Source organism: Cottoperca gobio, chromosome 14 (genome assembly GCF_900634415.1).
Source record: "Cottoperca gobio chromosome 14, fCotGob3.1, whole genome shotgun sequence".
NCBI lineage: Eukaryota > Metazoa > Chordata > Actinopteri > Perciformes > Bovichtidae > Cottoperca > Cottoperca gobio.
Window position 1 is genome coordinate 21,629,996 of NC_041368.1, and position 25,219 is coordinate 21,655,214.

The 25,219-nt window shown below is 37.2% G+C and overlaps 1 long non-coding RNA gene across 1 annotated transcript; it reads right to left on the minus strand.

The window, feature by feature from the left end:
- Positions 1-4,203: 4,203 nt before the first annotated feature.
- LOC115019393 (uncharacterized) lies at positions 4,204-13,602 on the minus strand. Its single transcript, XR_003833478.1, has 3 exons — positions 13,509-13,602; positions 10,092-10,278; positions 4,204-4,328 (listed from the first exon to the last, which is right to left on the minus strand). It is a non-coding gene; the product is annotated as an uncharacterized LOC115019393 (long non-coding RNA).
- Positions 13,603-25,219: the final 11,617 nt, after the last annotated feature.

The window sequence follows — 25,219 nt, forward strand, 5'->3', positions numbered from 1 at the left end:
AATGTCCATTAAAGGGTAAAGGTGGATATTCCCATGGAGTACAACATGTTCTGATCATAAACGTTTGCCACTAGACGACTATATAATGCAGTTTATTCCAATTTTTCTAAGCAATTTTCCCGCTTTTCTAACCGGTTTCAAATGTTTAACGTTGATTACCTCACCTCCCTGGATGGGACACTGGTGTGCCACACGGCAGTAAACTGGGTCCTTTACTATTTTCTCTGTATACCTTGAATTCTCAGATAAATGCCTGTTATTTAAATAATCTCAAATAATACCTGGATAAAAAAAGGTTTTAAAATGGCTTGCATGGTTCAGAATAATTTAGATTTTAATGTTAAATAGGGCACAATATTCTTTTTTTTTTTTTATCACTGATAAAACAGTTTAATTTACACTTTTCTGCTCAGTGTTAACCAAATATGAGCAGTTTGCTTTAACAGAAAACAACAGCAAATCTGTACATAAATATTCCAGTAATCGTCTGTATGCTGATGACATACCAATTTTCCTCTGTCGCCCTAATATTGAAGGCAACTATTTCAAGTCCCTTGAACCTGATTGTAGATCATAATTTCTTGATTTACCAAATTAATTCCTATATTATTTATACACTGGTTAGGCTGTTAGGCTTGTCACTCAATCGTTCACTTCTTCAAGATGACAGTTAGGTTAAGAATTAGGATTAAGGTTAGTTTATGTGTTATAACCTGGTGCTTTAATGCCCCCCACCCAACCCTTGTCCAATCCCATAACCGCTCCCCTCAACCGCACACGCTCAGATCTCGGTGTGGAGCTGCTTCGTCAGCCCAGGCTCGTGAGGCGTCCTGCATACCGTTGGTTCAAACCACAAAACACACTCTTCAATGGCTGCCCTTTAATCGGACAACCAACACACACCCACAGTGCTCTGAGATCAAGCCTTTAAAGATCAAAATAGCCTCCGAGCACTGAGGAGAGAAGAGGCTGGTGGTGGAAGAGGAGCTCTGAAGTTATGTTCAAACTGTCTAACCAGGAAAAACATTTGCCTCTCTTTACTTTCATGGGCTTCATCTTAGTAAATAATGAATAAGCCAATCAGCCACCTGTAGATGTTTGGTATTACTGAGTTTTCTTCAAACAAATTGTGCTGGAAACAGGTTGCAAGAGGACCCGATACCAAATTTAAAAGTAAACTGTGGGGTTTTTGACCATTCATAGCGCCAAAAAGCAACGTTTTTGTACATGTGGGCGATATTATACACATTCCTTCCAATGGTTTCTCACTATTCCACTGATCTACAGTCGGATGTTACAAACAGAAAATTAGCAGTGTGCCAGCAAAAGCTGCAAGAAAGAAAGAAGACTGCACGCCCGTAAACATGGAAGCAAACAATGCAGGTTTCAAACTTTAGAAAAACGGGCTATTATGAGGAAGGAAATGCTTTCAACACATTTGTACAAACAATGTAAGAGTAACACTGAATGTAAAACTCAACGGACTGAAAAACAAATTTAAAATCCAAGTTCCAACAGTATTTATGCAACGCTGTGGGGACATAAACTAAATAGAAGTTTGAATTATACTGTTTTTATCTACAGTATGTGCATTTTTTTAAAGGAAAGAAGAGGAAACATGAATGTAACAGCTGATTCCAACCTTCTCAGTGTATGTAGAACAACAAAAACGCACTTAATTGTCATTAATAAGGGTCATGTCACATCCAGGACAGATGTCTCTCAGACTGTTCCCCTGGACCCCTGAGCTGAAGGAGGGTCTCTGTATTTACTGACGTGTCGGGGGTCGTTAAGGACGGGCGGCAGTACAGTTGACCCTCTGTAGCGCTGACATGTCCACAAACATTAAAGAAAGATTTGTAGGACGCCTGAAAGCCTCGCTGTCTGTGTGGCTTTCACAGAGGGGATACTAGCCGTGAATAACGTTACTGTGTACATCTATCTACCTGTCTGTCTGTCTAAACGCATGAGGTGAGGGATATAGCAAGAAGGAGGGATTGAAAATAAAGGGGGTTTAGAGGAGGGAGGGAAGACGTCTGGGTCTAATTTACGGCGCTAATAAATCCCAACTCTTTACCCTCTAACCCCTGAACCAGCCAGGCAGCTCCCTAAAATCTTAATCACTCCCCTGCTGGCCCCTCTGTATCCTCATGGGGCGAGAGAGAGAAAGGAAAGAGGGCGAACAGTGGCCATATTATTCTGCTGTAAAACCAAATGGCGTCCTTGTAATCACCTGACTGCCCCGTCAGCCAGACAGCCGCTGGAGCAGTCGGCCAAATGAGACAGTCAGTTATTCAGTGAGTTGTATGGCTGGCAGCCTGGCTGGATGACTTATAGAGGCCCTTCTACCTTCAGCACACACACACACACACACACACACACACACACACACACACACACACACACACACACACACACACACACACAGATTTATCTCTGGTCCGTTTCCTGTTAATCCTACTGGGATGAATCTGAAAATACTTTTTTTTGTCTTTCTTGTAGCTTCTTCTATTCACACTTTTTACCACCAAAAACTGAGGTTTTTATTGTGGATGTGTGTGTGTGTGTGTGGATGTGTGTGTGAATGTTCTATTGTAACATTTGTCACATTTGCTCTGTAATTCTCCAAAGGGGAGTTTTTCAGTCCAATCTGGATCCTTTTTATTTCGATTTCTGTGGTTTTGCCCAACAAAAAGTAATAAAAGGCCTTAGCATAGATCTTTTCTTTCCAATAGGCTTTTTAAAAAGTCAAAAAAGATTTGATTATGTTACAAAATAACAATAAAATACTGTGAAACATCTGCACAGAGAGGCGCGTCACTTTACTTACTTTTACTATAGTATAGAAATAAACCCTGTCAGTGTTTTATTATATATATGATGTTTTTATATTAATATTACTGCTGCATTAATGTGTATGTTGCATTTTACTGCTGTAATGTTTAAGTTCCTGCTCATTTCACCTCCTTTATCTACTGTTGTGTAGTTTAATCTGCAGCGATGCATCATATTCTATAAGATCATCACGTTACTCAGAAGAACATCCTGTTTTCAGCTTTGTGACGACGCTTTTTCCAGCTGATTAAAAAGCTTTTTAAAGACTTTATTTAGATTAAGAAGAAACTTCTTACTTCATCCTTCAGTTTATCACAAACATCAACACATCTGGAGACACATGGTGTTCACGGGACAAATGTAGAGGAGTAAAACGTACAACGTGTGTCTCTGAGACGTTGTAGGAAGAAGTAGAAAGTGGAAAAGTACCTTGAATATATACTTAAGTACAGTACTTGTGTAAATGTACTTACTGACATTCTGTCTGCAGTAGAGCAATATTCCCACATTAACATGAAGGTTTTTAGTTGTTTTTCCTGCTCTGCTGACTGACTGACTGGTTAACATCTCCCCCTCATAAACTCTCTTTTTCTCTGACTGACGGCCGCTCTAGCTGGCGTCCTGGATCCGGCTCGTCTGGCTGCCGAGCCGGATCCAGGACGCCAGCTAGAGCGGCCGTGTTTGCTGTCAGCTTGGCTCGCTAACTGGACTCGCTGACTGACTGACTTGCTTCCTGGCTGGTCGTGTCAGACTAGATTTATGTCGCCTGACTGGTGATAACTCATTTCAGACGTACTGAGCTCCCAGCGGGGGAGCAATAAAACCGCTCACTGTGTGTTAACATGTTCTCTGCTGAATCCACTCCAGAGGCTTTGTTGCTGTTTACATTTTCACATTTGGCCCCATGGCTGCGACTTTTATCCACAGCGACGGAACAAAACGGCACAACAAGATTCAAATTCCTCGTTTGTGACACAAATCTATATGCTGATGATGCTGTTCTGAAGATATATAACTTATTCTGCTTACGTCTATAGCAAGGGTGTCAAACATGCGGCCCGGGGGCCCGCCAGAGGGTCCAATCCGGCCCGCGGGATGACTTTGCAAAGTGTAAAAATGTGTTGTTTTGATCATGATTGTTTGCAACTGTAACTAATGATCCCCTCAGATTCCACGCACACGTTGTTTTCCTTGTCATCCTTAAATAGTTGGCAACCTCTTTTCTCCAGACTGCATTGTGAGTTCTTGTGGTTGACTTGCTGGTTGTTAACAGTCCAGGAATGTGGAGTGTGTCGCACTAAATGCCTTAATAGATAGTAAATAGAGATTATAAGTGGAGCGGTTCAGTATGAGAAGCAGCAGGTTGCAGGATGTGGTCAGAGCATCTCCAACATACTTTGTCCTGGTTCAGCAGCTTCAAGTCCTCCACGTTCAAGGACACGGACACAAAGGAAGTGGGCATTTTAAAGGGCGATGTCGTGAGGAAACTGCAGCTGTAAAGACAAAAGAGGGACCCAGAGGTCTCATAAATCACTTTTTAAAAAATGCTGCACTCACACCCACTTTCAACAACAATGACGACCACTTCCTTCAAGGAAACCGCATGAGCCGAAAACAAGCTGGGAGGAGAAATCTTTTTTATATTTTAACGAGTTGGATGTTTGTTTCATCTGCAGAACGTCCACTGAGGGTGGAGCAAGGCAGCGGCAGAGTTGGAGGTTTGATACCTCGACGTGTCAGGCGTTTTTCAAGAGGGAGAATTGTTCTGGGTAAAAGAAACGACAGATGTTTGGTGGACGTTTTGATTCTTCTTGTCGTCCTTAATTACCGAAATGTGCAAAAAAAGAGAATATTGGTTTGGTTTTGTTTGGCCTACGATCATCAATACATGCCGTTTTTTAATGGTCCAAAGTATTTACTGTAGTGCTGCATTTTAGTACAATCTTTAGGTACTTTATTTTAATTTTACTTCTACTCCACAATGTTTACTCCACAATTATTGTACTTTTTACTACATGTGCTCCACCTCCACCAGCTGTAACTTTAATACGCTGCCTGCATGTGAAATAATGTTCCAATAATAACATATATAATAATACTCTCTGAAAAGGACCATTCCGCCTAAAAATAACTTTTACTTTAATACTTTAATTGCTGTTAATACGAAGACTTAAAGTAAAAGTACCTCAACATTGTACTTAAGCACTTGAGGAAATTCATTTTCGTTTCCACGACTGGTGCAGAGTTATTGTAGGCTGTGAACAAGATGTTTACTAAAGGAATATTACACATATTATACGTTATTAATGTTATCTGACAAACGGTGCAGAATCTGGTTCAATTATAAACATGGAGTCTGTTTCTGCAAAGAGGCTGCAGGAAGCACCCAGTTTAAAAACAGCCCGTCCCTTTTATAATACACAAAAGCGTCATTTAAAAACAACAGGTTGTCTGGGCTTTTAAAGAGTTCAGCTGATGTGAACGATTACCGTCTGCTGCAGCCGAGCAGGCCTGTAATCGTTGGTGCGAGGAGCCCCGAGGATGTGACTGATTGGATGTTATTAAGTCCAAACGTGCGTCAACGGACATGTAGCGAGTTTATTACAGTCAGACTCCCTCTTTCTCAACCCTACACTTTCTCCTCAGAGGGCAGCTAATGACCCAGAGGGTCCCGGTGGCAATTTAGACCTCTCAAGATTTAAATGCTTCAAGTACACACACATAATACCGAGAGGGTTGTATTCTCGCTCCACAGTAAATATATATTTTTAATTAACAGAATTAAGGGTTCATGCCTCACCAGATCTTCATCATGTTTACTGAGAGAAGTTTTCTTCTGTCGCTGTGATATTAATAATTAACAGCCTCGTAAACTGTGTGTGTTCGTCATGGCAACATGTGCTACAAGACATCTACAAGGGGGGACCAAGGGGCCATCACCCCCCACTTGACGCCCCTGGCCAGGCTGGTGTGACGGTCTCTAATGATTCACCGTTTTAGTTTTATCTTTTTATTTTTATGAATGAAATCTGCACACGCACGTATCATTTAAATGCTTTTATTAAAGCTGTTATTTTATCTCTTAACGATTAGTCTTTTCCACTTATACTATTGTTATTCTATTTAATACTGTTTGTAACTTCACACTCACATCTACACTGTGATTATTGTAAATGCTCTTATTCTGTATCATTTCGTACTCATTTTATTTGTTTTGCTGTGAAGCACTTTGGGCTGCAATTCTTGTATGAAAGGTGCTCTACAAATAAAGCTTATTATTATTATTATTGTTATTATTATTATTATTATTATTATTATTATTATTTGAAGCTGATATACTTGCAAGATTCTTGCTGTTTGGAGTTGTATCCTCATGATTGTTTGAACTTTTTGTAAGTGGCTTTGGACAAAAGTGACAGCTAAATGTAATGTAATGAACTGTAATGTAATATAATGTAATGTAATGAACTGTAATGTAATATAATGTAATGAACTGTAATGTAATGTAATGAACTGTAATGAACTGTAATGAACTGTAATGTACTGTAATGTAATGTAATATAATGAACTGTAATGAACTGTAATGTAATGTAATGAACTGTAATGAACTGTAATGTAATGTAATGTAATGTAATGTAATGAACTGTAATGTACTGTAATGAACTGTAATGAACTGTAATGAACTGTAATGTACTGTAATGAACTGTAATGTACTGTAATGAACTGTAATGTACTGTAATGTACTGTAATGAACTGTAATGAACTGTAATGTACTGTAATGAACTGTAATGTAATGTAATGAACTGTAATGTACTGTAATGTAATGTAATGTAATGTAATGAACTGTAATGTACTGTAATGTAATGTAATGTAATGTAATGAACTGTAATGTACTGTAATGTAATGTAATGTAATGTAATGAACTGTAATGTACTGTAATGTAATGTAATGTAATGAACTGTAATGTAATGTAATATAATGAACTGCAATGAACTGTAATGTAATGTAATGAACTGTAATGTACTGTAATGTACTGTAATGAACTGTAATGTAATGTAATGAACTGTAATGTAATGTAATGTAATGAACTGTAATGTAATGTAATGAACTGTAATGTACTGTAATGTACTGTAATGAACTGTAATGTAATGTAATGAACTGTAATGAACTGTAATGTAATGTAATGTAATGAACTGTAATGTAATGTAATGTAATGTAATGAACTGTAATGTAATGTAATGAACTGTAATGTACTGTAATGTACTGTAATGAACTGTAATGTAATGTAATGAACTGTAATGTAATGTAATGAACTGTAATGTACTGTAATGAACTGTAATGAACTGTAATGTAATGTAATGTAATGAACTGTAATGTAATGTAATGTAATGTAATGAACTGTAATGTAATGTACTGTAATGTAATATAATGAACTGTAATGTAATGTAATGTAATGAACTGTAATGTAATGTAATGAACTGTAATGTACTGTAATGTAATTTAATGAACTGTAATGTAATGTAATGTAATGAACTGTAATGTAATGTACTGTAATGTAATATAATGAACTGTAATGTAATGTAATGTAATGAACTGTAATGAACTGTAATGTAATGTAATGAACTGTAATGTAATGTAATGTAATGAACTGTAATGTAATGTAATGTAATGTAATGAACTGTAATGTAATGTACTGTAATGTAATATAATGAACTGTAATGTAATGTAATGTAATGTAATGAACTGTAATGTACTGTAATGTAATGTAATGAACTGTAATGTAATGTAATGAACTGTAATGTACTGTAATGTAATGTAATGAACTGTAATGTAATGTAATGTACTGTAATGTAATATAATGAACTGTAATGTAATGTAATGTACTGTAATGTAATATAATGAACTGTAATGTAATGTAATGTAATGTAATGAACTGTAATGTACTGTAATGTAATGTAATGAACTGTAATGTAATGTAATGAACTGTAATGTACTGTAATGTAATGTAATGAACTGTAATGTAATGTAATGTACTGTAATGTAATGTAATGTAATGTAATGTAATGAACTGTAATGTAATGTAATGTAATGTACTGTAATGTAATGTAATGAACTGTAATGTAATGTAATGAACTGTAATGTACTGTAATGTAATGTAATGAACTGTAATTTAATGTAATGTACTGTAATGTAATGTAATGTAATGAACTGTAATGTGATGTAATGTAATGAACTGTAATGTAATGTAATATAATGAACTGTAATGTAATGTAATGTAATGAACTATAATGTACTGTAATGTAATGTAATGAACTGTAATGTAATGTAATGTACTGTAATGTAATGTAATGTAATGAACTGTAATGTAATGAACTGTACTGTACTGTAATGTGATGTAATGTAATGAACTGTAATGTAATGTAATGTGATGTAATGTAATGAACTGTAATGTAATGAACTGTAATGTAATGTGATGAACTGTAATGTAATGTGATGTAATGTAATGAACTGTAATGTAATATAATGAACTGTAATGTAATGAACTGTAATGTAATGTAATGAACTGTAATGTAATGAACTATAATGTAATGTAATGAACTGTAATGTAATGTAATGTAATGAACTGTAATGTAATGTAATGAACTGTAATGTAATGAACTGTAATGTAATGAACTATAATGTAATGTAATGAACTGTAATGTAATGTACTGTAATGTAATATAATGAACTGTAATGTAATGTAATGTAATGTAATGAACTGTAATGTAATGTAATGAACTGTAATGTACTGTAATGTAATGTAATGAACTGTAATGTAATGTAATGTACTGTAATGTAATATAATGAACTGTAATGTAATGTAATGTACTGTAATGTAATATAATGAACTGTAATGTAATGTAATGTAATGTAATGAACTGTAATGTACTGTAATGTAATGTAATGTAATGAACTGTAATGTAATGTAATGAACTGTAATGTACTGTAATGTAATGTAATGAACTGTAATGTAATGTAATGTACTGTAATGTAATGTAATGTAATGTAATGAACTGTAATGTAATGTAATGTAATGAACTGTAATGTAATGTAATGAACTGTAATGTACTGTAATGTAATGTAATGAACTGTAATTTAATGTAATGTACTGTAATGTAATGTAATGTAATGAACTGTAATGTGATGTAATGTAATGAACTGTAATGTAATGTAATATAATGAACTGTAATGTAATGTAATGTAATGAACTGTAATGTACTGTAATGTAATGTAATGAACTGTAATGTAATGTAATGTACTGTAATGTAATGTAATGTAATGAACTGTAATGTAATGAACTGTACTGTACTGTAATGTGATGTAATGTAATGAACTGTAATGTAATGTAATGTGATGTAATGTAATGAACTGTAATGTAATGAACTGTAATGTAATGTGATGAACTGTAATGTAATGTGATGTAATGTAATGAACTGTAATGTAATATAATGAACTGTAATGTAATGAACTGTAATGTAATGCAATGAACTGTAATGTAATGAACTATAATGTAATGTAATGAACTGTAATGTAATGTAATGTAATGAACTGTAATGTAATGTAATGAACTGTAATGTAATGAACTGTAATGTAATATAATGAACTGTAATGTAATGAACTGTAATGTAATGCAATGAACTGTAATGTAATGAACTATAATGTAATGTAATGAACTGTAATGTAATGTAATGTAATGAACTGTAATGTAATGTAATGAACTGTAATGTAATGAACTGTAATGTAATGAACTATAATGTAATGTAATGAACTGTAATGTAATGTAATGTAATGAACTGTAATGTAATGAACTGTAATGTAATGAACTATAATGTAATGTAATGAACTGTAATGTAATGTAATGTAATGAACTGTAATGTAATGAACTGTAATGTAATGTAATGTAATGAACTGTAATGTAATGTAATGAACTGTAATGTAATGTAATGTAATGAACTGTAATGTAATGTAATGAACTGTAATGTAATGTGATGTAATGTAATCTGCCACTAGAACAGAACTGTTTCTACATGTGTTTCTTGCATGAGGCTCAATGTGATCAACAGGGAAGGAAACAGACTGATGATTAGAAAAGAATAATAATCAGTGATAAACAAAATAAAACATTCGAACCAGTTCATCTAAAGACAACATGTTGGAAATAGAAAATCATTCATCTTGATAATTGCTTCACATTATACTGTAATGTTCTTAAATACCCTCCTTTGAGCCTCAGGGTGTTCATACACTCACGCCTCAGTGAGTATCTGAGCTACATGATCTCCGGGCAGATTGTGGTTTTTGCAGCGCAGCATTCAGGAGCTGTGGAGCGTGAAGAGTTCTCACAGTCCGACCTCGAGTCCTTCACTTCCAACACGCGAGGCACCAGAGGATCCAGATAACTCTCTGTTTCACACAAACAAATAGGAATGTCAAGGAAATGTAATTAGTTTTCTGATATTTCGATTTTCAAAGCATTTTTTAATCTTAAATCCAGTGGTGGAAAGTAATTAATTACTTTTACTCAAGTAGGCTTTCAGAGGAAAATATTACACTTTTTACTGCTCTAAATTAACTTACTTTGCAGATTCAGATTTAATGATCCTCCGGGTGAAATGCACAAACTACAAATAAAATAATCCCCACAATAATTAATAAGTATCAATAATTATAATATAATATGTATTATTCTGGAATGGGCCGTTGTGCATAATGAGTACTTATACTTTTGGTGCTTTGAGTATATTTTGCAGTATTTTTACACTGTTGTACTTCTTCCACCACCATTAACTCCCAGTACAACACATACTTGTATCTATAAACTAGCAGGTGTAGTTTTTTACCGTATTTATTTATTTATATTGAAACAAAGTGTGTGAACGCTTTGTGAGTTACGGGTGCGGTCGAGTTTGTGGGTTTTATCTCTCGTTGGTTTTTCTGAGAGGGAATTTAAAAACATGTTCAAAGACAACTGACTTCTGCAGGATTTTATAACGCTGTGATTTCATGACACAGTTTTATGTGTGAGCTTTACAGCACAAACAAAACACATGAAAGAGCTGAGGGTGTAGCTGTAAATGAACCAACCAAATACAACAAATGCTTTGTGTCTGCGTGCGGAGGAGTCTGCAGCACACAAGCAGCTCTGAGGCTCAGCTGTGCTTTCACTGCTGACTGGATATTCCATGTCATATTCTATTGTTTTATTCTCTTTTATTAAAATATTCATCTATTTTCTGTGTGGTTTGTATATATGAAAAGTTAGAGGATCACCAAAATCTTCAGGATTCATCCTCTGGGCACCATGAAAGACGTTTCTCATTGTAATCCATGCAATAGCTGTTGAGATGTTTTAGTCCGGACATCGTAATGGAACAAGCAACAAACAAACAAACAATGCCATCCCTAAATCCACATTAAATATATCATATTTGTTCTAGACTAGTTAACAGCTTCACTGTGACTTAACATCTGTCGAAACAAAAGCAGTAAAACATGCATTTAATACAAAATAAACTGAGACATGAGAGTCAAACACTGACAATAATATGTTCTTTCGTTTTCTACAACCGTAACCTGACTGTAGCCAACAAAAACAAACTGGTTCTGGTTGTCAGAACATCCCATAATAATCGTTACACATCTGTATACAGGCAAACTGTGTCTGTTATTGATGACACTGGGTATTTACTCCACACACGGATATTTAATGGATCTTTTGTGCCATGTGAAATCAATATAATAAACACAAAGCACGAAGAACAACCCCATGCTGGGTGCTTTGTTTCGCTGGTGATTTGTGTTTATTTATTGTTTATTGTTTTAACATTTCCTGCCCCGGGGGGGGACAATAAAGTTTCTGTTAGCAATAACATTTATGTGATTTGTAGTTCATGTTTTTTATAAATTCAGATTCAGGAAAACACAATTTGCTGTGGTTGATTCATTTCCTAAAATTGTGGAAGAGAACAGTTCTCTCTTTTATTATTCGTAGCCTTTCCATTTTCCTTTACTGAAGATTAGTTTTTAATGTTGTATGTTTGGATGTAAAGATGTAGCAAAGGGCCTCGAGTCCTTTAAATGTGTTTAATGATGAATTAAACTCCATCGTGGGCCTCCCTTTATTAACGTCCTGAATTTAAGAAGAAGTGAGTGCTTAAAAATGCTAAATATGCAATCATGAAGTGACATTCCTCGTGTCGATTCAATGTTGACAACATAGTAAATATGTTTAGAAAACATAGTGATTAAAGTTTCAAGTAATTAAACGGTACAGACAAGAGTGCTTATTAAGACCGGGAGTCAAAGCAAAGCACAACAATCCAAGTGTCTAATTAACTGAAGACTGTCGCAAAGGGGTTTTATTAGTTGCACTGAAAGACGAGACACTTATTAAGAGTTATGAGTGAAATGTCCCTTTAATCCCCCTGGGAGTCTCTGTGGGAGTGTGAAGCACATGGAAAAAATAAAAGAAGAAGAAGAAGAAGAAGAAGAGAAGAAGAAGAAGAAGAAGAAGAAGAAGAAGAAGAAGAAGAAGAAAAGAAGAAGAAGAAGAAGAATAGAAGAAGAAAGGAGAAGGAAGAAAAGAAGAAAGAAGAATACGAGAAGAGAGAACAAGATAGAGAAAAAGCGAAGAGAGCATTGACGTCTCCTCCTCCGCCTCCGCCTCCTCCAATCCTCCGCAGCGCCCTCCTCCGCTTCCCCTCGACTCGCCTCCTCCGTTCTCCTCCTCCTCCTCCCCTCTCCTCCTCCTCATCCTTCTCCTCCTTCCTTCTCCTTCCTCCTCCTCCTCCCCCTTATCCTCCTCCTCCTCAGCCTCTCAACCTCCTCATCTCCTCCCCCCTCCTCCTCCTCTCCTCCCCCCCTCTCCTCCTCCTTTCCTCCTCCTCCCCCTCTCCTCCTCCTCCTCTCCTCCTCCTCCCCTCCCTCTCTCCTAAGAAGAAGAAGAAGAAGAAGAGGAAGAAGGCTGTCAACGCTCTGCAGCCTTCATCAGTGAAATATGTAATTATCAGTCCGGGAGAGCCTCCTGTTTATATTCTCTCTCTGTCCTCTGTGAATGTGTGTGTGTTTGTCTTCTCAGCCACCCTAAACACACACACACCCACACCCACACACACACACACACACACACACACACACCCACACACACACAGTGCTGAGCTTCAGCACTTCATTATAGGGACTTTTCTTTGGTAAAAGTGGGCATCAACAAATCTCCCTACACTGCCCGCCTCCCTCTGTCGCCCACATTCATTAAATAACACTTTTTATTATTGTCCCTCCCAAGTTTAATGACAATCTGTTGAAATACTGGAAACAGGCGAGGAGAGATTTTAGGATCAGAATTGTGGGAGACGTTTCATAACTCGTCTTAAGTTTTTAATTTAAGGTTTAAGGTTTCTTAATAACGATCCCTTAAATGGACTTCAAAATAAAACTCAGGGATTCATCTCAAAGTTGTGTTTGTGAGATATTTATTTATCTGTTTGTGTGTTTGTTTGTTTATTTGTTAAAGGACAAGTACAAAGAAACATTGACATTAGCAGAAGAGTATGAAGCTATATGAGTATGAGAGCACGCTTATCATCAACATTAAATGTTACAGTTCATAATCATCAAACACAAGGAGTACTCACAGTAAAGCGGTGCTCCTTGCAGCTCATCGAGCTTTAAACAACACATCGTCCTGATGGGAAACTCTCCGGCAAACAAACAAGTTTAACAGTTCCCATTGTTGGACGTAAAGACTTGTTTACACGCCCTCAGTAAGTCGTGTCGCAGCAGCGTCTCGTGTGTTCAAGGATCCAGGAGAGAACGACTCCAGATAAAGACATGTTCATGTTCGTGTTTATTAAGACTGTGGGTGTCTCCTGCCACAATTATTAAAATGAGCTAATCACCTCGTTTACACAGATATGAGAGCGGCATTTACTTATTTTAATTAATTGTATATATTATTATTTCTCTATGTATTTTGATGTATTTATTTTATTATTTATTACATTTTTTATTTTATTATAGTTTTATTATTAATATGCTATATGTTATTATAAATATATATTTATATAGTGAATATGTCCTTTTCCTTTCTTTTAAACATATTTAAATGCTCAAATTGAAATGTTTGAGTGTTATATTTTCTAATTGCACTTTAAATTGAGCATCTTTCAATAAATCCCTAAAAAAAGAATATCTGTGTTCCTGAAAACTTCTATTTCTTTAAGAAGATGTATATAAATATATTTTAGCAGCAGAAACAACTGTACGAGCGAAAACCATATGTGGGAATGAAGACCGTCCTAAAGCACATTAAACATAAAATAACATATAAACACATTTTCAAACAGCTGAAGCAAAACAAACCCGAGAGAAATGGAATTGAACAACATTAGACACATTCTGATAACATCGGACAGATGTCGGTCGCTCTGATCTCTCTGGTATGTCGCTGATCGCTGTGTTTGTACCAGTGATGACGGATCAGCGCTCCTCCTCCCTCTGTTTGTTTGGCTTTGTTTCACTTCCAAAAACAAACCTCTCAAGAAAAAGACGAGGACCAGCTGTCCTGATCAGAGCAGCAGGAGGGAAAGTGACACAGAGGTCAGAGTTCAAGCATGAGGTCGGGTTTGTTCCAACATCTTTGACTACATTGAGTCCGTGTAAATCTCAGGGTTAAACATTCACACACCTCTAACTGCACTCGGAGACTCCTCCGCCCAAAGGACGTTTACCTAATCCGCTCCAAAATGTAAAGGTTTCTTCCGTGGCCCATTCTGCACCGAAGAAGTTAATAATTAGCTCGATGTAATGCGTTCTGAAATAATTGTATTATATTTTTATTTATTTTATTATAAAAATGAGGAAATATTTTACTGAAGGTTTCTGGAAAGCTGCAGGATGTTCATGCTGATTTATATATAATATTTTATATATGTTCTGCACATTATTGTAAAGTGTGTTTAAGAAGTTACACAATGTCGGTTCTTATCTGATCCTCACAGCCACTGACGAGTAAGGAATAAAGGGCTTTAATACAGGAAACACTGTGTTCAGTTGTCTGCAGCAGACGAGCTTTAGAACAACCAGACAGCTTCTTCTTTTGTGACATAGGGGATATTACATAATCAGTCAGTGTTTTATTATATATATGATGTTTTTATATTAATATTACTGCTGCATTAATGTGTATGTTGTGTTTTACTGCTGTAATGTTTCAGTTCCTGCTCATTTGACCTCCTTTATCTACTGTTGTGTAGTTTAATCTGCAGCGATGCATCATATTCTATAAGATCATCACGTTTCTCAGAAGAACATTCTGTGTTCAGCTTTGTGACGACGCTTTTTAAAGACTTTATTTAGATTAAGAAGGAGGAGATGTTCTCAACACATAAAGGAAAAACTTCATCCTTCAGTTTATCACAAACATTCACATCAACACATCTGGAGTTGGATGGAAACTGTGAGAAGTAAGTATATAATAAAGTGGAGTAAAAAGCACAATATTAGTCTCTGAGATGTGGTGGATTAGAAGTACAAAAGTTAAGTTTCTTAAAATGGAAAGTCTGCAATAAAGTACTTGAGTACTTAGTTACATTCCAGCACTACAATCAATCACTGTGGACATGAACGTTATCACTGTGGGGTCAGCTCCGCCTCTCTTATCTCAGCTCTCCTTTCAGTAGTAAAAGTTTCAGCAGCTTCGTGAGAAGGAAACTGTGACAGGAGCTTTAACATGCAGGAAGACTTTAAGTGATAAAATAAAACACTTTGTGAATACAGCCTCAGATGTTAAGACTTCATTCCCAGCTGGGACTAATAAAGGAATCTTCTCTTATATAACATATACCCTGTGTTATCTGATAAGTAACTGATGATAATAACCCACTGGCTGTGAATGTGTTTTTTTGTCCATATTGCTGAGCTGCAGGCACCTGTCTGTCTCTCGAGCTGTGCAGAGCGCCGTGGGGGTGAGACAGTGTGGCGAGAGCCCCGATGACCGGGAGGCACCAACGCCCGACCACACAGCTACGGGTCAGTCTACACAGAGACGGGGAGACGAGCAGAACACGTTAATGATGCAGAGACAAAGAGACCGGCTGCTGCCGGAGGCTCCAGTGTGTCCATCTCACTGACAATCCCCACAATCATATCAATAAATAAAGTTATTAGCAGATGAAGTCATTATTACCTTTATTTAAACAATGTTTACAAAGTGCTTTACCTTCAATAAAATAGGTGATAAAGGAGGAAAACTAAACACAGCGATGAACAGAGATGCAACTAAGAGATTATTATTATTATATTATTATATAACAGACTGTTTGAATTGGCTGGTAAATTAACAGATCAAGACTTTATGAAACTTAAAAGTGCAAAGGGAATGATTCACAGAGAGCCTGTTTATACATGTTTTACTTTACTTGAGTATAGTATTGAATAGTTATTGGAATTAAAGATTATTTATCTCTTTGTTAACTTTACATGTGTCACCTGCATCCTGGATGGCATCCTTTAAGAGTCTTGTATCGGCTGTATCAAGTAAGATATTGTCTCTAAATAAGAGTATATATGTAAATAATGAGAGTTTCCTGATTGTATAATGTGAAGCATCGAGCACGTGCCAGATTCGGACTGTAACGGCCTGCACACAGGAAAGTCCCAGCAGCAGAACATAGTGTGAAACGTTTCTTTTCGCGTACAGTAGCTAAAATTAGACCCTTTTGGCCGGTGCAGACGTTTATAAAGTCATAACTCACAATAGAAAGCAACAGAACAGGCAGGTTCCTTCTCTCTGTTCAGCTCAGAGTGGAAACTGAGGCAGACAGAGGCCTTTCTGTCTGAGCTGTAAGGGAGGGAGTACAGGCGTCACACAGCGCCGAGACGTCCTCGCAGACCAGCCGCCGCTCTGACCAATTAAAAGGTGAGAGGAGAGGAAGAGCAGGAAGTCAGGAGCCGAGCACACGGCTGCCTAGACTCCCCGAAACACTGAGCTCACTGTGATACTCACTGTGATGCTCACTGTGATACTCACTGTGATGCTCACTGTGATGCTCACTGTGATACTCACTGTACCTCATTCTCAGCGGTGGGAGAAGTACTCACATGTTTTACTTAAGTAGCAATAACACGTAAAAGTCCTGCATTCAAAATCTTACTGAAGTAAAAGAAAAGTATTGGCATCAAAATATACTTAAAGTACCAAAAAGTAAAAGTACTTATTATGCAGAATGGCCCACTTTACAATCAGATACAGTATATTACTGTAGCCTATATAACTTTAAGATGCGTTCAGGCACAGTATTGAGTGTAGGTCACAACATATATTCACTGTACGAGACTGAAATGCTAACATGCTAATCTTTAGCATTTTATTTACCATCTTAATTTAGGATAAGATAATAAGAACTTAGATTCCCTCTGGGGAACATGAATGTCTCTACAAACTTTTATGGTAACCCATCTAATATTGATTTATCATGTTGTGAAGTCTAAACCATCCGACATTGAGGCGAGCATATAGAGAAGAGACATTCTGGAGCTGCTTTGGAGAATTACTCAGATAATCTGATTGCCTGCAGTTTAAAGATCAGAAGAAGACGTGTGAGAGGATCAGAGGAGACGATGAATGAAACACCTTCGTCCAAAAGACGGTGGCCTGCAGACAAACGAAGCCACATGAGACGCGTTTGTGAAGCGTGGAAAGTGTTATTCGTTACTCGTGCACGGGATGTTTTTTTTGTGGGTTTTATTTAGTTGTTCTGACATCATACATCAAACCTACCTCTAGTTCTTTAAATATCTCGCAGTAAAAAACATGTTTTGCTTGATGTTTGAATGTGGTGTGTCTCCGCTGTCAGCCCACAGCTCCTGCAGCAGCTTCATCTAAACTACATTTTCACCCTGAGCTCTGAATTCTTTTGAGAGTTGTTGACCCTCCGGGGTTTTATCTGTCGTTTGTGTCATCTTCCTTATGAGTTATGATAACATTTTACTCATCACCCTGTCAACGCCATCTGGTAATATCAATATCAAACATTTGGAGACTTTCTTTTCATATATTGTGTTCTGCTTTGTCTGTCAAAGCACTTTGTAACCTTTGTTATTAATGGTATTGTATAAATAAAGTTATTATTATTATCGCAGCAGAAATCTTCCGCCTATTTCTGTGACATTCTGCAGGTCAACAACACACCTCAAAAGGTTTGTCTCTGTTGGTTGAAAACATCCGTATTGAGTTTGAGTTGAGTGTGTACAACTGATCCACGCTGACACGCAGGACACTATATAAATACATACTATAGAAGATATAATAACAAACCATGTGCGGGAAGCTGTGAGGCAGCTTATGTTTTCTTAACGCATCGCTAGCACCTGTTGAGCGTATCTAAGTTGCTACTCATTTTAATGCAGACCTGATGCACTGTAAGTTGTCTAATGTCAGAAAGAAATCATCAAAAATAGAAATTAAATAAATATTTAATCATGAAATGTGGTCAGGACGTCCAGACTCAAACGTCAGTTCCTGAACATACATGCACCTTTATATAGAAATGACAGATCTGGGAGGTGGAGCAGTTCAAAACACTCCTGCAGGAAGGATGAGGAACCTAAATAATTGTATTAAAATCACAACAAACAAACAGTTATATTCTATACATCCTGGATAATATTAAAACCAGGATAAGGATAAGCACTAGTGTGCACAAAGCATCATACTGAGCACACAGATCAAAGGTGGTGAAGTGGATTATGCTTCAGAAGGAACAATGTACAAAATAAGCCGATCATTTTGTATTTTCACTTCTTTCTTCAGCCTTTTATTGTGTCAGTAAGTGTCCTGGTGCTGTGAGGCCTGGCAGGTCCCGCTCAGTGTTGACGGTTTTGGTTTTTTAGAACGATGAGGCTCACGGTCGTCTTTTGATGAGGCCAGATGAGACCTTCAGCCACATTCCTGGTCAGTCTCCCGGGCTGCAGCATGCCACATTACTGCCTGCTGTCCAAACAAACAAGACCAGTCCCAGAGGGCCTCCTGATCCGAGCCGAGCCGAGTCGTGCCAAGCCAAACCGGGACAAACCTCTGATGGTCCTAAAATATAGACTCTCCATTTTTAACTCCAGGAATAAGAAGCGTAGTCACAAACAAAGCTGTTCCACATGTTGTGGTACAAGTTGTTGTTGTCTCCGGACGTCCCTAACCGGTTACCGTGTGTGTTCCTGAAAAGACCATTTAAATGTCGACAATCTCTCCTGGAGTTTGTTTATGTGTTGAAGAAATTGTGCTGTGGAGTAGTAAACTAAATTTACCGTTAGCTAAAAAAACTTCCACATTGTCCAGTTAAAGCTTAGCAACTGTAGGCCAGGCAGGTAGGCCTGTCAAGTTTGGGATTTCTACACATGCCAGAGCATGTAAGAGCGATATGGGATTAAACTTTAGACAGTTATTTTAAAATAATAAAAACAAAAACAGCCAAGAATCCAAAAGGATCAGAGCAACACTGTGAAGAATGGATTAAAGACGGTGTTTATATAGCCTACAATGTAAGATATAATCATTAGCATGTTCGGCTAACTAGCCTATTATCTACAGTGGTAACAGAGCCGTTTACAACTTGTCCATCAATAGTGGCATATCTATAAGCCAGTCCTAGACACTGTCAGAGCTTGGGTTAATGCTAGCTTCTCTGTCTGCTAATGCTAGCTGCTCTGTTCTCCAATGTTAGCTTTTCTGTCTGCTAATGTTAGCTGCTCTGTTCTCTAATATTAGCTTCTCTGTCTGCTAATGTTAGCTTCTCTGTCCGCTAATAATAGCTGCTCTGACCGCAAATGTTAGCTGCTCTGTCTGCTAATGCTAGCTGCTCTGTCTTCTCATGCTAGCTGTTCTGTCCGCTAATGCTAGCTGCTCTGTCCACTAATATTAGCTGCTCTTTCCTCTAATGTTAGCTGCTCTGTCTGCTGGTGCTAGCTGCTCTGTCCGCTAATATTAGCTGCTCTGTCCTCTAATGTTAGATGCTCTGTCTGCTGGTGCTAGCTGCTCTGTCCGCTAATATTAGCTGCTCTGTCCTCTAATGTTAGCTGCTCCGTCCACTAATATTAGCTGCTCTGTCCTCTAATGTTACCTGCTCTGTCCTCTAATGTTAGCTGTTCTGTTTTCTAATGTTAGCTGCATGATGTTAAAAAGTAACCTCATGAAACTAACAATCACTAAATTAGCTAGCTAGCTAATAAATTCTGCAATCAACAGTTGTCATTTCATAATATAAGAATGGAAAGAACTAGAAAATATATTTGTAGTCGCCATCTTTATTTAGTAAGGAGTTATATTATATTATATTCTCAAGAGAATATTTTAAATTAAACAAGATTATCACCTTCCAATGACATATTGTTTAATTCAAACATTATTATCATTAGCTGAATAAAATAAAGACTAAACATTTCTCTAAACTGACTTCACTTCAACTAACAGAACATTTAGAACAACAGATGTTTGCTTAAAATATAAGTTTATAAATATATGTGAAAACAGCTTGTTGTTGCATGTCTGTGTGTGTGGGCAGTTGTGCTTTTTACTTATAGGAGTGTGTGAGAGAGGATGAGAAAGGAATGTGTGTGACACAAGGTCGTAAAAACACGCCACAGGATTTTGATTCACCATAAAACTTTACTGGACCTTTTCTTTTTCTTTTTCTGAAACGTCTTCCCACAATTTGATTGAGCCAAGACTGTAGAATCTCTTTTAATTCAAAAGAAGGACAAGCTTGTGGAAAAAGTGAGTTGTAAAAGCAACTTATCCAATTTATAGTAAATAAGTTAAGCAGAATTCAAACTGCCACACAATTACTGCATTTTAGGATTTACAATTAGCTCTTGCAAATTTAAAGGTTTTAAAAGCATTATTTTTTTTTTTAATTTTTATATCTTTAAAGATGCGTGTGGTTAATGTGTGCATGAGTGTAATGTTAAGATGTCAACATTGTAAAATGCCTTTGACACCATCGCTGCAGCAAAGTATTTCAAGGAAGTACAGGCATATTAGATGATTCTAGATGATGTCGTACTTTTACGTACGAGTTTGCAACCTGCAATTAACGTTTTGCCTTTTTATTGCCTGCCCCAACATAAACATAAGCGAGTAGGTTCTGCACTGCAGGTGCACTTATCGCTCGTGCTGCTGGACATTCGTCGGGAAGCGAAAAATAACGAGATACGTCACTTTAAACCTGCAGTAGCTTATTTTTTGTCACGTGGCGACAGCAGAATTAAGCTGCTTTTATCAACTTTTAAGTTGATAATTATAGCAATATGTTTATTTACACATCCAGCACACATAAAGCAACATGATATTCATTAGGAGTTATGTTTGTGTCCACCTGATGAATGGTAGTCTAATATTCTCTCTCTTTTACATCTGTTTACATCTTTTACTGTTTACTTATTTCAATAAAAACATCAAATGAAAACTGTGGAAGTCACTTGTTTGTTTTTGACATTATATATTAGAGTAAATGTACCCTGCAACATGCAAATCCTCCCTCTCCCTCCTTCCAGTAGCTCTCTTCAACTTTGAATCTCAAATTTAAAGACTGCATTTTACATTTTAACCAAATGGTGTGGTATTTACATGAAACCAGACACGAGCAGAGACCAGACAGACGGTTCAGTGAAAACACACAGAAGATCAGCGTACACCTAAATCAGAAACAAAATGGGTATTTTAGTTTGTTATATATGCTGATGATGGTGGAGGAAGTGTACATGTCCTTTACTTTACTAATGTAAAGTATCTAAGTACTGTATAATCAGGAAAATGTGGTTAATGTATTAAATGTCCTCTGTGATATTCTATTATATACTATATCATTATCATTATTATTATTAATATTACTCATGCATTAATGTAAAAGAAAGATTTTGCTGTTGTAGCTCATTTTTAACTATTAAGTAATAATTATTTTCTTTATGAATTAATCTGAGGATTATTTTCGATTGATCTTTTGGTTTGTAAAAATTAAAATAACTTAAAATAAAAGCAACAAATCTTCACATTTCTGAAGCTGGAACCATGGAAAGGTTTTTAAATAAAAATAAAAACAATCAAATGATTTGCCAATTAATTTTGTGTCAATCGACTAATTGTTTACTCTACTCACTCTACTGTTGGGCGGTTTCATTTATAACAAAACATTATATTTTATAAGCTCTTTTTGTTCTTTTAATGCTGAAATGTTAGTTTAAGAAGTAACTAAAGCTGAAGATGAATTTATAATTATATAATGGAACTTTATTGTGTAAAAACCATACGAGTCACAAATTCTTATTCAAAGCAAAGTATTTATAAATGTCATAAAACACGTCTGGAGAGGAACTTTAGAAATTATCCAACTCGAAAGAACAGTCTTTAAATCATCATATAAAATGCTATAAAATATAAATGAGACTTTGCATGCCGGAGGGACATGCAAAATTAACAATTTGTCGCCCAGAAATGTAAGGAAATTAAACGTTCACTTAATTTGCAGACTTCTTGTCAGCTGATACTCTCAGTTTAAGATACATGTTTATTCTTTATATCATTTTGTATGTGCTGGATCAATGCAAACCTTGTTTTCTACTTGTGCTTTACTTCAGTCTTTTCTTTTAATGCCACTTTCTTCTTCTACTTCACTTCATCTCAGAGGGAAATTTAGATTTTTACTCCACATCTACATTAGTTTGACAGCTTTGGTTAGTACTTACTTTACATAGGAACATTTTACATTAAAAAGGGTATATTTAACACATTGTTAAAGATTAAATCAGTGGTTTACAAGTTTTGCATGACATGATGCTTTTTCACAACATTCATCTGGCGTTGAATTCCAGAGTGGGACTGATTTAAAAAGTCTTTATCATGGCTGTCAAATCGGATTGACATGTAACCTTTGGAAGACAATCTGTCAGTGTGCCAGACTGTGACTCGGGTGTGCGCACGTCTTTGTGTCTGCGTCTCTGTGACATACAGAGACGTCAAGTCATCAAACAGGACAATGCGTCTGGTCCAGAGCTCTGAACTCTGGGAGACGGAGGCAGACAAAGAGATGGTGTGATAGGTGGAAGGAGGTGACGGAGAGCTAAAAGCCAAAAGGGTGAAGCTGTTTGTGTCGCCACCTGCCCCCAAGCTGTCTGCAAAAACAATCCGGGAAATGCAATGAGTGAATTTTCTTTATTGGAAACGTAAACATTTTGTATTGATTGTTTATGTTCACGCTGTCCTGTGTGGGAACTCTTCTCATTCTTTACTTTCACGATAATTCTGTTTTCTAAAAGGAGGTTGTGTTGAACTCAGGATTTGTCTTCTTCACGATGTAGCTCTGCTTGCTTCATTGGACCGCGACCTCAGGTGCACACGTTTGTTAGCATGCAACTCAAGCTGCGTTCAAACTGCATGGTACGGCTCGACTTTACTTTACTTTACTTTACTTTACTCTACTTTACTTTACTTTACTTTACTTTACTTTACTCTACTTTACTTTACTTTACTTTACTTTACTTTACTTTACTTTACTTTACTTTACTTTACTTTACTCTACTCTACTCTACTTTACTTCCTTTACTTTCCTTTACTTTACTTTACTTTACTTTACTTTACTTTACTTTACTGTACTTTACTTTACTTTACTTTACTTTCCTTTACTTTCCTTTACTTTACTTTACTTTACTTTACTTTACTCTAGCGACGACGCGACGGCACGGGCCGGGACGGGCCGTGCGGGACGGACGGGACGCGACGCGACGGGACGGGACGGGACGACGGGACGGGACGGGACGGTAGGGACGGGACGGGACGGGACGGACGGGGACGGGACGGGACACGGGACGGGAGAGGGACGGGACGGGACGGGACGGGACGGGGGACGGACGCGACGCGACGCGACGCAGGGACGCGACGCGACGGACCGGGACGGGACGGGACGCGACGGCGACGGACGGGACGGGACGGGACGGACGGGACGACGACGCGGACGCGACGCGAGCGACGCGACGAGAAGCGACGACGCGACGGGACGGGACGCGACGCGACGCTACTTACTTACTCCGACGCTAAGGGTGACTAACTACTTTACTCACTTACTCTCTCTACTTTACTCTACTACTAGTTACTCTACTCGACTTTAATGTACTCTACTCTACTGGACGTGACTACTCGACTGACGTTACTTTACTCTACTCTATTGACTTTACTTTAATTTACTTTACTTTACTCTACTTTACTCTACTCTACTCTACTCTACTCTACTCTACTCTCTACTATACTCTACTTTACTTTACTTTATACTCTACTCTACTCTACTCTACTCTACTCTACTCTAATTTACTTTACTTTACTCTACTTTACTTTACTTTACTCTACTCTACTCTACTCGACTTTACTTTACTTAATTACTTACTCTACTCTACTTTACTTTACTTTACTTTACTTTACTTACTTCACTTTACTTTACTTTACTTTTACTTTACTTTACTTTACTTTACTCTACTTTACTTTACTTTACTTTTTACTTTAATCTACTCTACTCTACTCTACTCTACTCTACTTTACTTACGCTACTTTACTTTACTCTACTTTACTCTACTTTAATCGACTTGACTCTACTTTACTTGAATCCTTTCATCTGCAACTAAACAGAGGAACGTCTGCACTTCATCATCTGTAAGGCGTAGACTACGTTGTGGTTTTTCCAGGTGCCATTTTAAATCTGGGTTGAGTGAACAAAAGAAAATGCGATCGCTATTGACGGTAGTTGGATATTTAAAAACGCGGGTTTGTGCAGGACGTCCCGTGACAGTGTTTTGACGTCACCATTTAGCCTCGGCTGAGGTGGTACTAAAGAAAGTACCAGGTACCAGGTAACATCCTCAGTGGAAAACCAAAAGAAGAGCGAGCCGAGCCGAGTAGAGTCGAGCCGTACCATGCAGTGGAAACGCGCCGTAAGTGTGAAGCAGCTCCAAGTGTGAGGCTATAATATGTTGTCGGGAGTGGATTGGGAGTTACTGCTCCATGTGAAGGACTTAGTATCCGGGTCTTGATCACTCCTCAAGTCAATGAGTTTGAATCAGAAACCAAAACAATGCACACAAGGATAACATGAGACTCTCACAGAGACCATCTTTTCTTTACTCAGTCCCCATGATCCCTCAGCAAACACTACAGTTGCACTTGCACATGTTTCATTTACCAATGCATTGTGTAGCTGGATGACGCTGCATTGTTTGAACATGGTTGTTCAAATATCCGTTTTTATTCTAAATGTTGGCGCACTCATGTTGGGAAAAGGAAGTAAATGCATTTCTGCCACCATGTGGGGTC